The sequence below is a fragment of the Notechis scutatus genome, chromosome 2 (assembly GCF_049901735.1).
Source record: "Notechis scutatus isolate UNSWTSFEM ecotype Mainland chromosome 2, rNotScu1.2, whole genome shotgun sequence".
NCBI classification, from domain to species: domain Eukaryota; kingdom Metazoa; phylum Chordata; class Lepidosauria; order Squamata; family Elapidae; genus Notechis; species Notechis scutatus.
The window spans coordinates 60,541,984-60,558,762 of NC_142010.1; the positions used below are offsets into that span (position 1 = coordinate 60,541,984).

General features: G+C 36.8%; 1 protein-coding gene across 7 annotated transcripts in view; it reads right to left on the reverse strand.

Annotated features, from left to right (window-relative positions):
* Positions 1-15,598, reverse strand: part of ATP2B2 (ATPase plasma membrane Ca2+ transporting 2) — a 401,784-nt gene extending 386,186 nt beyond the window's left edge. For 4 of the 7 annotated variants that reach the window (XM_087954875.1, XM_087954873.1, XM_087954876.1 and 1 more), the window contains exon 1: positions 15,263-15,598. The gene's annotated coding sequence lies outside the window, so the exon portion shown is untranslated. The remainder of the gene's footprint in view (positions 1-15,262) is intronic. The other 3 variants (XM_087954872.1, XM_087954870.1, XM_087954869.1) reach the window with 1 other exon arrangement.
* Positions 15,599-16,779: the final 1,181 nt, after the last annotated feature.

The following is a 16,779-nucleotide window of genomic DNA, read 5'->3' on the forward strand; positions in this document are numbered from 1 at the left end:
AAGATTTGTTTTTTCCATACTAAGATCTAGTTAAAGGGTTCTGGAAGTATTAAACAAGACAATTGTGGATATCTGATGAAATAACTTTTCAAATAATGAAAAGTAATGCCTGGATTTATATTTCTCTACAAAGAAAAGGCACTGCATTGCATTAAAAATACATTACATTGATGTAGCTTGGTAGAGATGAGCTTCTAGTGGCAAGCATAATAACTCCTATTGCTTTCTATAAAAAAAAACGTTACTGAGTAGAAACATACATATTCTAATTTAGCTATTGACAGACTTCACATTAGTTTGTCTTAAAAAGATATTGGTGATTACTTCAGAGTGGAGCATAGATACAGATTTAAAAGACAATAAAATAAAAATATTGAAATCTATTAGTGAAATAAATTGAGAAATAATAACTTGAGATTAAAGATCTGATAGATACATTTGTTCTATCCATCAAGCCTCTATTCGAATTTACATTTAAGAATGACTTATTCAATCTACCTAATTTAGAACTGAAAAATCTGATTTATTTATTTTTTTACAAAGGGATTCTTGCTGATTTGTTACAAATGACCAGATGATATTGCACTCATCAAACATTACAGCTAATATGGGCATATTTCACTAATTGGTGTCTTTTCAACTTCCTTCTCTAGTGTTTCTCAACCTTCACCTCTTGAAGATATATGGACTTCAATTCCCAGAATTTCCCAGTCAGCCATGCTGAAGTCCACACATCTTCAAGCAGTCATCATCAAACCTTGATTCAATAATTTTGCTCAATCTTTTAGAAAGACCATATTCACAAAGAAAAAGCATACTGTATCAGCAACTGTAAATAAAAGATCACATTCTCTTTTCAATGTTGAAAAATAATCATTCTTCTTGCCCTCCCTTGATGAATACATCCATTTTAATATAGTGATATATTCCAAGATCTTGATACATAATTCAAGAATATATTTAAACCACATTGATCTTTGCAGCAGTATTCATGGTGTGATCAAAATAGGCAATATGGTAGACAATGCAATTTTGTATTTGTCTGTAACATTGATAGGTCTATAAAAGATGCAGGGCTTATATTGCAATACACTTCTGACATCTTATCTGTTTTGACATACACAAGGCCTGCAGATGTTGCTAGATCTTTGAAGAAGCTATGGTATTAACAAGCATGAAAATGGGACATTTTGGGGGAACAACCAAACATTATATTGTATATATTTTTTAAAAAGCTTGAATCACAATATCTCTATGCAATGTTTAACAACAGACATAATAAAATATATATTATAATAAATGAATGAATAAATATATACTATTTATTTATTAGGAAAATTTATACGACCACCAAACCTATTCATGGTAACTCCAAGTGGTTTACAGAAAGTTAAAAAAAAAACACTGCTACAAACAATCAAACCACTTGATGAGCTTCATATCACCCAGGGGCCTCCAGCCTTTTAAAAGAGTATCAAGTTATAGCTGTGTGGATGATGTTCCATGCAGAAGCCCTTTCTTCACCAGAATATAAACTGATTGCAAACAGCACTCCTTGCTGGCACTGATGATGTTACCTGGTTAGGGTAATGAAACTGCAAGAATACAAGCAAGCTCAGAGAGCACCAAGGACCCCACTTTCTTCTTGCTCCCTCTATATGGAGCTCCTTAAGAGAAAGTGTAACATACTCATCACTTGGAAACCTGACACTCTGCCTCCTCACTCTTATGGGTTGGGTCGATGTAACTGGGAAAAGATAACCTTTCAAATTATCTAGGCGTAGCCATATAGGACTTTAACAGCACCATGCTTTGGACCCACAAGCAAATCCACAACCAATGCAGCTCTTGCAAGTGGGTTGAATGTGTGGAAATCTAGACTATGTGGAACATCAGTGCAAAACCTCTTAAGAAAAAGCCACTGTAATTTGCTTGGTAGCATTTGTGTTCATTTATTCCAACTGAAGATTCCAGATACTTTTCAAAGGAGGCTCTGTATAAAATGCATTGCAGTAGTGAAAAGCAATTAGCCAAATATTATGAATGTAATAGATGGTATCACTTGTCTCACAAAGTATTTTATTCTCTGATGGCCTTGTAGAAAAGTCATAGAGTAGATTCTACCTGATGATCTTAAAGGTGTCATGGTCCCATTGGAGCCTGGGTCCAAGGAGGATGACAAGATGGAGCTAGGGCCAACAGAGGAATGACCAGAGGAGCAGGACAAGGCAATCCTGGGCCTCTTGTGCTTGGGAAGGGTCATCAGCAAAGGAGAGAGGGCGCAGGGCAACCAAGTGAGGGGGGAGGAGAGGACAGGTAACAGAGCAGAAGAGTGACAGAGCTTAGGCAACAAGCAATTACCTCCCCCTGATCCCCAAGCATGAGAGAATAGAGAGGAGGCAGGATGAGCACATGATGACCTGATGAATTGGGAAGAGGGCCCCTCGCCCCTCTTTGCAAGGCTCACCTAGGGAATGAGACACCATTGGGAGGGGCACTTGTCAGGAACAAGCATTGCCTTTTTCCAGTCTCACATGCTAATACTGATGTCTGGATACTTTGGTATACCTTGCCCTGCTTTGCCCGACCTGACTATGTGCAAGTAGGCAGTGATGCAGTTCTACTCTGTGTGGTGTTGCAGTCACAATGAACTCTTCCTGTAATGAGGACTCCCTGGAACCAAATTTCCTGAACTGTGGCTGCTCTCAGACCTGTGCTTCTCCTCTAAACTAATAGCAGCCAGGAGCTATTGGAGGTGTGTGTTTAGAGATTGGCTCCTGGACTTGCAGTGAACAGTGGGACTTTAGGGGAAAAGTTGGGGCAATAAAGTGGAGTTAAGCCTTCATTCCAGCTGTGTTGCTTCCATGCCCAGCCCTGGGCCATCACCAGTGGTGGGATTCAAAAGTTTTTACTACCGGTTCTATGGGCGTGGTTTGGTGGGCATGGCTTGGTGGGCATGGCAGGGGAAGGATACTGTAAAATCACCATTCCCACCCCACTCCAGGGGGGAGGTTACTGCAAAATCCCATTCCCTCCCCATCCCACTAACCTGCTTTCCAGCTCCATTCTCCTGTGCAGGGCAACAAAAGAAGACCCAGCCAATCAGCTGGGACTCAGGAGGCAAAGAATAGAGGGGGATGGGGCCAGTCAGAGGTGATATTTGCCATTTCTCCAAACTACTCAAAATTTCCGCTACCGGTTCTCCAGAACTGGTCAGAACCTGATGAATACCACCTCTGGTCATCACACAAGGTATCTAGACCTCATATCATATAAGTCTTTATAGTGACAACTTCTTGGACTGCATCCATGTATACCATAGATAGCCAGTACAGTTTCTATGATATTAATATAATATGGCAATAATGAGTGGTGCATATCACATGGACAGCTGCACTCTGCACTCAGTTGAAGTTTCTGGGTGTTATGACAAATCTCCAAAATCTATTTACAACCAGATTTTTAAGTTTCAACAGCCACACTGTCTCCCACAGTCATGTGATTGTATTTTGGGTGCTTGGGAACCAGCTCATTTTTCCAGATGTTTCAAGCAACCCAGGTGATAAAACCACAATTTTTGATGTTCTTGCCAGTTTATAATATTTACTTTCAGTTTAACAACACCATGATTTATGACCAGGCTCAATTATAGCAATAAGTTAAAGGACTACCTCTAAGTACAACCTTAGAGATGCAAAACTTACATATTTCACATACACACACAAGCATACAAAACATACACATATACATATACACATGCACCCATTTTAGGAAAATCCATTTATACATTTGATTCAGATACTTGGTCTTCTTACATGAATAAAATCACTCATATTATATCAAACGTGAAAATAATCTGTTTATTAACAGGGATCAAGTTAAAGCAGTTAAATTAAAAAAGAATTTAATAATAAAGTAGAATAAATGTTAATGTTTATTCTCTTGTATTTCCCTAAAGTTGGCATTGAAAAATGTTAACAGTAAAAGTAGAATAAAACAAATGAAAAACAAAATCAAAACATAATTAAAAGTTTAAACTTGTTAAATAAAGAAAATGTGTTGATTAACATCTACTTATTTGCTCTAAACTACAGGATTAAAAGTACTTATCCCTAGCTGGCTAATACCATACATAAATAACATTTTTCAATTTATCATTATCAGACTCAGAAAAAAGAAAATGTCAATTTAAATAAATATAAATATTTATTTTTAAAAGCTTATTTGTTTCCTCATATAAATTTAGAAATGTATAATGTATCTTAAGAAGGAAAAGAACAGTTTGGAAGAAGGGCAAAGACAAAGAATCAATATAATAAACTGTGTTCTCACAGATTGTGCTGTGGAAAAATTAGTCAAAATTAATCTTTCAGCATTACTGAAATAGTTTTAGTTAGAACTAGCTTACTAACCGAGGGATATTATTTCTGTCATCCAGTTTATCAAGAACAACCTATTCACTTCATAATTAAGGACTGCCCTCAGCATAATACATCTCCAAGCTCTTTTGTGTTTCTATACAGAGCTGATTTAACAAAATATGCATTACACTGCTAAAGCTACAAGAACTGGGAATAAAATTACCATAATTTTATCATTATTGTATAATGATTTGCCCTTGCAATAATATCTGGTGTCCTAGTACTTAAATACATTTGAAATATATTAGTATCTTTGGGGCCAGGATTCTATCCCTCTGTTTAGGCAACCTAGAACTGTGTTGGCTTTTTTGACAGCTGCAGCACACTGCTGGCTCATATTTAAGTGATTGTCCACTACGATTCCAAGATCACGGTCACCACTAAATTTATATACTTTTGTACCATAATATTTTAATTTGTATCAGTATAATCACTATAATTTCATAAGCATTTAAAGATGTAGGTACTCTATATTAGGGACTGGGTTTTTATCCACATCTAAAGTTGAGGAAAGAAACTGAATTGATATATAGCTATATTGTTAGCTGTGATTTATTTAAACAAACAACATTATCATATTATTTACTCATAATAATAAATAATAAACTGTCATTCAAAAATCAGAATTGCTAAATTCATATTCACATATTAAACCAAAATCAATCAAAAGATTGTATAATTTTATATAGATCTAACACACAAATATATAGAATATAGCTTGAAAGCATTAAAACTTCACTGATTTTCTTATGTTCAGGAAAATAAACATTTTACTAAAGTATATTTATGATCCACTTGTTATATCTTTTTCTATTTATATATCATTTGCAATCATTTATTCTTTTCCCCTGTTAAAAACAAGAGGAAAACAACCAAGTTGGTTTTCGAATTTTCAGATTCAAACTGAAAATTCATCATACTGTCCACCTAACATTCTCAACTTATATTCACCTCTTCAACTAAACATCTGTAAACATTCTGTATTAATAAATATATTAAGTAACTAAGAGAACATCCCATATTATTCTAATCTTTCTACCTATAGGATGTTGAAGAATTAAGAATTTCATTTACACCTGTTTCTCACTGACTTGCTCAAAAATAAAAATCTGTTCTTCACACCTTCTGCCCATTTTTGGTTTGGGGGTCTGACAAAAATATTTCAGTGTTACTTTTTGCCATAACACTATTGTTCCCATACAAATCTCTAAAATTGTTTAAACTCCTTTCCAAATCATTTCATCAGTTCTATTTTTAATTCAGTTTCCTCTTCTGGAGACTTCAAGTAAGGAAGATTGATTCTAATACAAAAGAAGTGTAAATGGATTGAGAAAAAGGAGAAGACCCAATAAATTGGATGAAGGAAGAAAAAGCAATGTATGAATTATTGTGTAGATGTGATAGAAGCAAGGATGATTTGCAGAGAAAGAAAGGTACTGAGAGGTGTAGTGAATAGTACTAGTAAAAACTAGATTTTGCCATATTTCTATTTCTCATATTGACTGTCTCCCATTTCTTTTGCTTACTGCTCTCTTTCTGAACTTTGCTTACCCTGAAAGGAAATAGCATGAGACTCTGTATATATGTAACTTAATATAAAGTATTAGCTTCTTAAAGCTGTGACATCCTGAAAACAATAAGAATGTATACTTTAAATACTCTGTAATTGTGTATAAAGCTAAACACTGAGCTGGATAACAAATTCATTTATTGTCATGCCCATGTGCATGCACAAACATACACAGAGACACACATATTCTATTATTGTTATATATTTTAGTAATAACATGAAATAAAGTAAATTACAATTGATTCAATTAAAATGTATTGAGATCACAGGTTGGATCATATACAATGCATGCACAAACACACATACGTAATCTCAAGGGAAACTACATAGTTTTAAATCATTTACATTTGCCATACCCTTTAACTGCCAAACATATTTAAGGAAGCAAATTTACAGTTTTCTTTAATAAATTTTAATACCAAGAATTAGAGTTTAAGGTCCTTAGAACTGAAATGGTAATTCTTCAGCATCCTGTGTGCTCATTCAACTGGAGTCTCTTTGAAGCTTTTAAATTTGTTTTTTCCAGAAAGAGATTCTCATCTGCCAACTGTACTTAGAAATTACATTTTTTCCTAATATAATCTCTTAAGAAAATGTTGTAAATTTAGATAATGAATGGTAATCAGATTTAAAAGAAGTCAACATTTTTTGATATTTTAAATGAAATATTTTAAGTTGCAGGACTTTCTTGTGCCAACTAACAAGCATTCTTATTTCTATAACTTTAGAAATATGGATAAAAACCTAGTTGCAGGAATTATTGTTAATCTATTTAATTACTACCAAAAGTGTACCAAATAAAACTTATACAATTACGAATTGCCTTTGTGGACAGTTCTAAAAAAAAGATTTAAAATAAATTATTTTCCACCAAATATTCCAATTAGATTCACAGAGTACAAATCTCCCATCTTCCCAGAAATATTTTTTAATATTGGTGGATGAACACCCATTAGATTTAATGATATGATTTCCTTGTTTTTTAAATAATAGTAATATTAATGAGGACATATGAAATAGTAATGAGGACCATATGAAAAAAATGCTAAATCATGTGAAACCAAGTAGGAAAGTTAGTTAAAGCTATGTAGTTTATAAACTATTATTAACTACATAGAATGTTGTGCAAACCAAGGCAATTATGGCCTTATATTAAGCAAACTATGAATAAACACAAGGTGATGTTAAAAGCTTTCATCATAAAATTATATATGGTTATTATGCTAGTTTAATGAGCTATCACCTCATTTCTTTTACAAGTATATCCCATTCAGTTGCATTCTGAGATTCTGACCAAATGATAACTAATATTAACTCACAATAGTTGTAACATTGGCAATATTTTGTGATAACAATGTGAACATCTGAATATATTTATAAATATCATATTTATTTGATAAATATGAGCTAACATGTACTTATGACTTACTATAAAGTCTAAAGTCTAATCTTCAAAAAAATTAATCACCATTTCTAGAATTTAAAGGTATATGATTCACATTTCATATGAAAGTTACTGCAAAAGAAGTATTTACTTGCAGGGTAATAATGTGTAATTAAAACAGAACATAAAATATATGTTGATCCTTACTCATTAGTTAAAATTCAATTCCAGAAACATACCATAATTATTTTCATATATCCATTCTAATTTGAAGTTAACTATATTAAAGAAGAATCAAACTTGGTAAGTGTGATCCAGGCTAATAAATTTGAGTTCCCTAAAATACAGACTTGGAGATAATGGCTGAGAAAAGTAATTGTGTGTGTTATGTTTTCCATTTTTTCAAACAAATGTTGATAATTATTATATTTTTTGTAAAAAATTCTGCAATCATTTCTAGCTGGCAGAGACAAAATGTCAACATTTTGGGGCGGGGGGAATATATCAGATTATTTTAATGATCTTTGACAACTGACCTTAAGTTACTATCTATCACAGTGTAGTGAACATTTTATAACTGAGTAGTTCAGAGAACCGGCAAATACCACCTCTGACCCCACCTATTCTGTCTCCTGAGTCCCAGCTGATTGGCTGGGTCTTCTTTTGTTGCCCAGCACAGGAAAATGGAGCTGGAAAACAGATTAGTGGGGTGGGGTGGGAATGGAGATTTTACAGTATCCTTCCCCTGACACTCCTACCAAGCCACGCCCACCAAGCCATGCCCACAGAACTGGTAGTTAAAAAAAATTGAATCCCACCACTGGGTGGCAAACATTATTTGGCCATTTCAACATCACTCAAAATTAGGCATGCACACCCCTAACTACCTCTATTCCAACCACAACTGGTCTTAAATGCAAGCTACTCAATGCAAGAAGCCTTGTAAATAAAATACCTGAATTTCTCCTCTTACTAAATACGGCTAAATTTGACATTATAGTTATCTGTGAAACATGGCTCAAGGTATCTCTCCCTGACTCCATTGCCACAGTAAGAGACTATCATTACCGAACAGATCATGAAATCCGTAGAGGAGGTGGTGTTGCTATCTTCTATAAAAAGTCCCTACATCTAAAAAACAGCCAAGTTACCCAGGTGCTTGCTATTCCTGAGACCATCGTCTGTGAACTGTCCTTAAATATCATATTTCAGTTCTTACTATGTTACAGAGCCCCTGATTATGACATTGAACATGCAAACAAGCTAAATACACTACTAACATGGGCAGCATCCTGCCCACACGCTTTTATCTTTCTTGGTGACTTCAATCTACCTCATATTAACTGGACCCTTAACGAATGTACAACTGAACCCAGCATGCAACCTTCTACAATGCAGTAACAAATCTGGGATTAGAACAACACTAGACTTAACAACTGCCTCAATCTCATCTTCTGTAATAGTTTGAATTCAATTTACGGAATACAAATTAAAGAACCCTTTTCCAACAGTGACCACAACATGATTGACTTTTGTCTCAACATATGTCCACACAAAAATCATCACAACAACGGAATCCCCAATTATAACTTCAAAAAAGGCAACTATGATCTTATAAACAACGATCTCTCATCCCTTGATTGGCAATTTCTATTCTCTGGATGCAACATATTTTTTCTCTGGATGCAACGTATTTTTACTTGAAGTCAAAAGAGTCATCAAACTAAATGTACCATTAACAACTCCCCAAACCAGGAAAAACAGATTATCCATAACAATAAGGAAGCTTCAATCCAAAAAGAAATCACTTTGGCGGAAAAACAAAGCTGGTCACGTTGCCAACTTCAAAAGCCGATACAAAAATCTATGCCACCAGATAAAAACTGAATGCACCAATTATCACATTAAACAAGAAGAAAACCTTCTACGCACCAATTCCACCCGCACTTTCTACAATTTTGTAAACAACAAACTAAAAGACTCAAGGTCCATCCCACCCCTGAAAGGACCTAATGGTAAAGACTGCAATGACGACACTATTAAAGCCAACCTCTTTAACACATTATTTGGCTCAGTATTTGTAAACAGCAATGGATCATGCCCAGGATTTCCTAGTCGAACCACAGACAACTACAATGATCTAATACATATCAATTTTACAGAAGACAATGTTGAAAAAGCACTATGCAATCTAAAACCATCTTTTTCTCTTGGACCAGATGGAATATGTGCCTACTTAAAAAAGCTACCCACTGCCATAGCCGAACCTCTAAGCATAATCTTTGAAAAATCTTTCCGGACCAGCCCCTTCCCAAAACTATGGTCACAAGCCACGGTCATCCCCATCTTCAAAAAGGGAGACCCCAGCCTCGTTGAAAATTACAGACCAATCTCTTTATGATGCATCACCTGTAAAGTCATGGAATCAATTATTAACCAATCCATCATCATCCACTTAGAAACAAACAATCTACTCTCTAATAAATAATTTGGTTTTAGGAAAAAACTATCATGTAATCTGCAACTCTTACACTGCAAAAACATATGGACTACACAACTTGATCAGGGGAAAGTAATAGACGCAATCTACATGGACTTCTGTAAAGCCTTTGATTCAGTGGTACACGACAAACTACTCCTAAAACTAAAATCTTACAGTATCTCTGGACACCTGCATAACTGGATAGAAGCATTCCTGTCAAACAGACAACAAATGGTCAAAATTGGGAGCGTCCTATCAAATTCTGTACCTGTCAACAGTGGTGTCCCCCAAGGCAGTGTTCTAGGACCAACTCTTTTCATACTCTACATAAATGACCTCTGTGATCATATCAAAAGCAACTGAGTTCTCTTCGCTGATGATGTAAAGCTATTCAACACCATAGACAATACTGTTACCTTTCAAAAAGACCTTGACTATGTATCAGAATGGTCAAACAAATGGCAACTTCAAATCTCAACAAATAAATGCTCTGTCCTACATATTGGCAAAAAAAATCAGAAAATAAAATACAGGCTGAATAGTCAAGACCTTGTTGATGATCCAAACTCTGTAAAGGATCTTGGAGTACTCATCTCAAATGACCTAAGTGCTAGAGCCCACTGTAACTACATAGCCAAAAATGTGTTAAGAGTTGTTAACCTAATCTTACATAGCTTTTTCTCTGGTAATATTACATTAATAACTAGAGCATAAAAAACATTTGCTAGACCAATAATCGAATACAGCTCATCAGTCTGGAACCCACATTACGGATCTGATATTAACACAGTTGAGAAAGTCCAGAAATATTTCACAAGAAGAGTTCTCCACTCCTCTACTCATTGCAGAATACCTTATGCCACCAGACTTGAAATTCTAGACCTAGACAACCTAGAACTACGCCGCCTTCGGTCCGATCTAAGTTTCGTATATAAAATCATACATTGCAATGTCCTACCTGTCAATGAATACTTCAGCTTCAACCATAACAACACAAGAGCAAACAATAGATACAAACTCAAGGTTAATCACACCAAACTTGATTGCAGGAAATACGACTTCAGCAACAGAGTGGTCAATGTCTGGAATACTCTACTTGACTCTGTGGTTTTTTTCCCCAAACCCCAAAAACTAACCTTAGACTGTCTACTATTGACCTCACCCCTTTCCTAAGAGGTCTGTAGGGGGCGTGCATAAGCGCACCAACGTGCCTACCATCCCTGTCCTATTGTTTCTTTTATACTTTTTTTAAAAATTTTCTTATATGTATCCATGTATTCATAACTATGTTTTTACTTATACCTATTATCTTGTAAGCAATTGACAAATAAATAAATCAAATAAATAAATAACAAACTCCAATGAAACCTGCATAAGGAGAATATTTAATATTGCTTAATAAATGGACCTATCATTTCCTATGTAAGTGAAGCTTTAGACTATGAAAGTGTTATCGCTTTTAGAAGCTCTTCTCTATAGAAAAGTTGAAATTTCAAAAATATCAAAAACTGTGAAAGAGTAGTAACTAATAAAGCAAGGGTAAAATTGCTAGATCATCAGGTTGTGCTTGTCTTCTAGAAGCATCAGTTATTTCCAAATAATAATTTTGATAAGAATGAATTTCTAAATCCCTAAAATAAATTTATTTAGATCTTGATTTTTTTCTCATCCTATTAGGACACAGTCCAGCATTCTTTCCAAGTCATCAAGAAGCTTGGCCTAATTAAAAACTCTGAAACTACAAAAACAAAATATCAATTATAAATGTTGACAGATCACCATATTTTCAAATGTATGAGTTTTTAAGAAGAATACATGTCACCATTTAATACTATGTTATTGGCAACCTTTTTGAAATGTAGTCATGGATTTTGCCACATATTAAAAAATATGTATGAACATTTGAATAAGTGACCCATTCCTGATGCTATTGTTGGAAGAAATTCTTCTTCAGACTATGTAATTTCATGACAAATATAGTATTTTAAGGACAGATGTTTTCTGTGCTTTTTTCCTCCTGAATTTCTTATTTAAATTTTAAACACTATATCAAAGACATGCTTGGTTTTTCATGTATAGGATTAAAAAAATACAGGTAATTTATTCATATTTTAATTTGCTTTTTTATTCTTTTCCCAAAATGATAATCTAATACATCTGGTATAATGTTAATTCATGTGTTGTGCAAGAAAGGCTCATATGTGTAAGAATTCCTAATAGGGGAATGATTACATGTGCAATATAGCAGTACCATTAACAATTCTTTGCAAACACTTGATATTGGTATGATTTAATTTTAACACTGTGGAAGTAAAATAACCCATATTATTCTCTAAACAAACAGTAGGGCTGATAGATGAGGCAGCCATGCAAGCATGGATAATACAAACTAATTCTTGTATTTCATAACAACAAACCTAGACAGTAGTTAGGAATGGAACACGGCAACCACAGCATAGTTCAAAACAAGTCAGAGTTCTTTATATACCAATATAACACAGTCAAGAAATAAGAAAACTTTTCCATACTACCCAAGGAGTAGATTGATTATCTATACTCAGCTTTTATTTGGTGTCATGGGGAAAGAATGGTTTCTAGTCATCAATGTAAACTGAGAACATTCTGAAACTGGAGAAACCCTCATCTGTCCTGCATTCAGAAAGACTTAACTCTTCTACATCCAAAAAAGAAACAAAAATGGTAGTAATTCTATATAATTCTATATCTCTGTTGGAGAAGATTGTTCATTTTGTTGATAAACAGATTTCCATACCATGTATATGTGTGTGCCTTTGAATCAGTGTTTAACTCCTGGTAAACGTCTGGACAAGTCCCTGCAGTTTTCTAGGCAAGACTTTTGAAGCACTTTGCTATTGGCTGAGAGAGAATAACTACCGGTAGCTCAGGGACACACCCAGTTGGCTTCATGCCTAAGGCAGGATTAGAACTCATGGTCTCCCATTTGTTAGCTTGGTGCGTTAACCAGTACACTAATCTGTCTCTCTGTTTTGATAGATTTTGGGGTGGGGAGGTGTCTTTTGATTCAGTTTTTTTTTTTTAAATTCCTGATGACTGCTTGAACAAACCGCTGCAGTTTCCTCAGCAAGGTTTTCCAGAGGTTTGCCATTATTTCCTTCCCAGGGCTGAGAGAGAATGACCAGCCCCTACCATACAAAGGGAAATTATGCTTGAGAAATGTTGTAACTGAAAATGAATGTCAATGAATGTACCATTTTATAAATCTAATTCTGGGCAGTAATCCAAGGTGCCCTTATCTTGAAGTAAGGCTCATTGAATCAAAAGGACTTAATTCTTAATAGACTGCTAATCTCAATGCTGTTTCAAGATTGCTATATTAATATTGTATGAGTGTGCTGAAAAATGAAAATATTTGCCTAAAACTGATTTTTCAAAAAAAAAAAAAAAAAAAAGATGCACATAAAGATAAAATAATGGCTCTACTTCTGAAATTATTTCTAAGTAATCTTTTTATAATTTATTTGGGTATCTATCGCCCCCACATCTCTTTATTATAAATTTTCTATAGCATGGAACTACAGTAATCACAGTTGTTTTCCAAGAAGAAATATTTGATCTTTTGTGCAGCTTCTGTAAATGTTAAAATTGTTTATTTATAAACTCAGCAACAGTTTAAATGTTGGGCCACACTTGAAAAAAAAATAAACTGCATAAAATACGTAGGCTGAGAGACAACATATATAGTTCATATGTAGTTCAGTCATGTATAGTTTGTCTGGAGGCAATAAGATATCTTAAAAATTACTAAGACAGCTAATCTCATATATCTTCCCCAGGAGTTTAGAATCATTCATATGAACCACTGTATTCCCACATCCACATAAGTCCACATAATTAATCAGGTAGCATCCCCATTTGTAGGTCACTTTTCTTATAAGTCCTTGTAAGAAAAGTGACCTACAAATGGGGATGCTACCTGATTAATTTTACATCTTCTGAAGAGAGATTTCAAAGAGGTTTCCTGATCAAAGTCCGAGATGTTTCCTACCACAGAAAGATTCCACATTCTAATCTAGAGCCTTTGAGATAGATTTGCCTACAAATCACATTTGCAGCCAGCCAGTTGGACAGTGTACTGTATTACAATGACAGATTATAGCCTACTTTGCTACTGTAAAAATAGATGCTTCTTTTGTGTATGTGTGTGTTCTTTACATATATTCTTTAATATGTTCCGTAGAATTGTGTTATGAAATAAAGAACAGACTCTCATACTGTTATAAAAAAAGTTTTACTTTGTCCTTGACCTTATAAGCTTGCAACAATTACATTCTTGATTTGCTTACCAGGACTAAAAAATGTCAGATTGAATTAATCTTTAAAACACTATTTTAAAAAATGTGATCTTGTTCTCTCTCACTCTCTATCTACACATGCATGCATTACTTTACCTCCGCTTAATCTGCTCTTGGGGTTAATCTTCTAAAATGTCTTTTTTGTTGAACTGACACATAATGTTAAAGTTTACCCAATCAGCTACAAAACCACAAGGAAAGATGTTACATAGGGACATTTTGTTCAGAGCACCCTGAAAATTAAGGTCAGCCTTGACTTAGCCGCAGCTGTGCTGATGGTAGTAGACCCCATGGTGCAGTTCCAAGAAGGATTTTTTTTTTCCCCCTCATCCGCATCCTCCAGACTTTGATGGGCAAAAAATGGATATATATTTTTTTCACTCAATGAAGATGACAGATCCCAGTCTTCTGTTCCTAGCACTGGATGTTCGGATGCATTTCTATATGTTTTGAACACAGACAAGATCGGTGGCGAGAACCTATACCTAGGCAGAGCCTGGTTCGCATCCTATTCCTAAACCTGGCTCGTTCCGCAGACCCTCCGGGCCAGTTCATTTTTAGAGGGCAGCTTCGGCTGGTCCTCCAGTCCAGACCACGTTCCCCAGTCCCCCACACACCGCCTGGTCTTTCGCTTCTTCCAGCTTCGGACCTCTTTGCCTCGTCCCTGTTCCCCCCCCCCCCCCGCCCCCATACAAACACACACACGGAGAAAGCACGTCCCGAGAAAACCAGTCCCCCCGCGCCTCTCACTCCCACACGCGCCACCTCCGAGCGCCACAGCCCCACCAGCCCCGCATAGAGGGAGCGAGCGAGCAGCTCAAGGTCACCTCCGGACAGCGGCAGTGGCCTCTTCCAGGAAAACCTGCAGCAAGGGCGCCAGTTACCGCCACCTGCTACCAGGGCTGGCTGCCTCGGGTGCTTGGGCAAAAGTGGCCCCGAGGAGGTGGATGCGCACAGCTGACGCGCCTCTTTCCGAGCTGCACAAAAAGAAAAAAGGAGAAGAAAAAAACCCACCAAAGGCCCCCTTTCGGTGCGGGCTGGAAGCCAGGCGCGAAGTTCCCATTCTCTTACCTGGGCTGTGACGCCTGTTGGGAAGTGCGGCGCCTCAGAAGTCGAGCTGCCGCCGCTGAGGCCGTTCCTTGGAAGCGCGCGGAGCGGCTGAGGCAGGAAGGCGCGCGGCGGTGGCAGCTGTTCAGCCAGCCGCCTCGCAGGATGAGAAGAGCCGCTCTTGGGCTTCGCAGGGGGGCGGCAGCGGCGGCACCGGCACCGGCACTGGCACCAGCAGCGCCCGGGGATTCCACCAGCGCGCGCGCGGACCTTTGGGCAGCTGTTCCAAGCTCTCCCCCTGCTGCTGCTGTACCTCTCTGCCTGCGCCCTGGCATTAACCCCGCCGATCTGGGAATGTGCAAAAGCCGGAGGGGGACGGGGCGGAGGGAGGGAGGGAACCCTTGCTGCAGCGGCGGCGGCGGCACGAAACCGAGAGCTTTCTCGCGGACATGCCTGCTCCTGCCAGCCCCGCGAGGGAAAGCGGGGAGAGAAAAATCACATATGGACCGGGCGTTTGAGGAGGTGATTAACCGAGGCTCAACCTTCTGTTAATGCCGGGCCCGATGTCAAACATGCACCATACCCCTGAGAAGGCACCAAAGGTCCTACTTGTATCATTGCAAACATTTCTAACTTTAAAACGAGGGGACCGAATGCAGCTTCGTCTCCCGCAACAAGGAGAAGGGGTAATGCTGGTGAAAAGCAAGACTTGGATGTTAAGAAAAAGCTGCTTAATATATTAGTAAGGCCATCTTTTTTTTCCTTTGGCTAGATAGAGAGCCCTATAGGCATGTCTCTGCCATGGCTAATCAAACGAAGTGGAAAAAACAAGAGGAAACTTGTTGTTTTTTATCAGTGGAGATTCATTGACCACCTCTAAAATAATTAATTATTTTCTCTATAATTATCCACATAAAAACAGAATTGTGAGAGTCTCAAACGTCTCCCCACCCACCCATCTACTTGACAGGGCTAAAATCACTGAGACCAGACACTCACTAAATTGTCTATAAAATAAACATACTATAGTTTTAGAATGAGGACATCTATTCTCATCATAATGTTCATCCATTGTTATATGACATCTACCCTTTTATCAATCTCTGATGCCTGCAGTTCACTTGTTACAATCCTGTTTTCATCATCCAGTGTGAGAAAAATAAGGAGAAATATGGAGAATCACAGAATCTCCTACCTACACAAAACTTGGATCTAGAGCTGAATCAGGCCCACCATTTGAGAAATGCTGATGTAGTGGTAACAGAGCCAGGCAAGGTTTGGGAAGATCCAGATTCATTCCAAGTTTTACCACCTGTATTCACACAACTCACTTAGACACAAACTATCAACAATATTAGAGTAAGTTGATATGTATTGAACTAAGATGTAACAGCTTGAGCTCCTAAGACTCAGGAGGATGAGCTCCTAAGACTCAGCATATTGGAGATACATTAACTCTGACAATTAATATCTTATAATGGAGGTAATTAAAAGAGGAAAGTTCTATTCCAAAATTAATAAAAATTGTGAGTTCTGGCAGG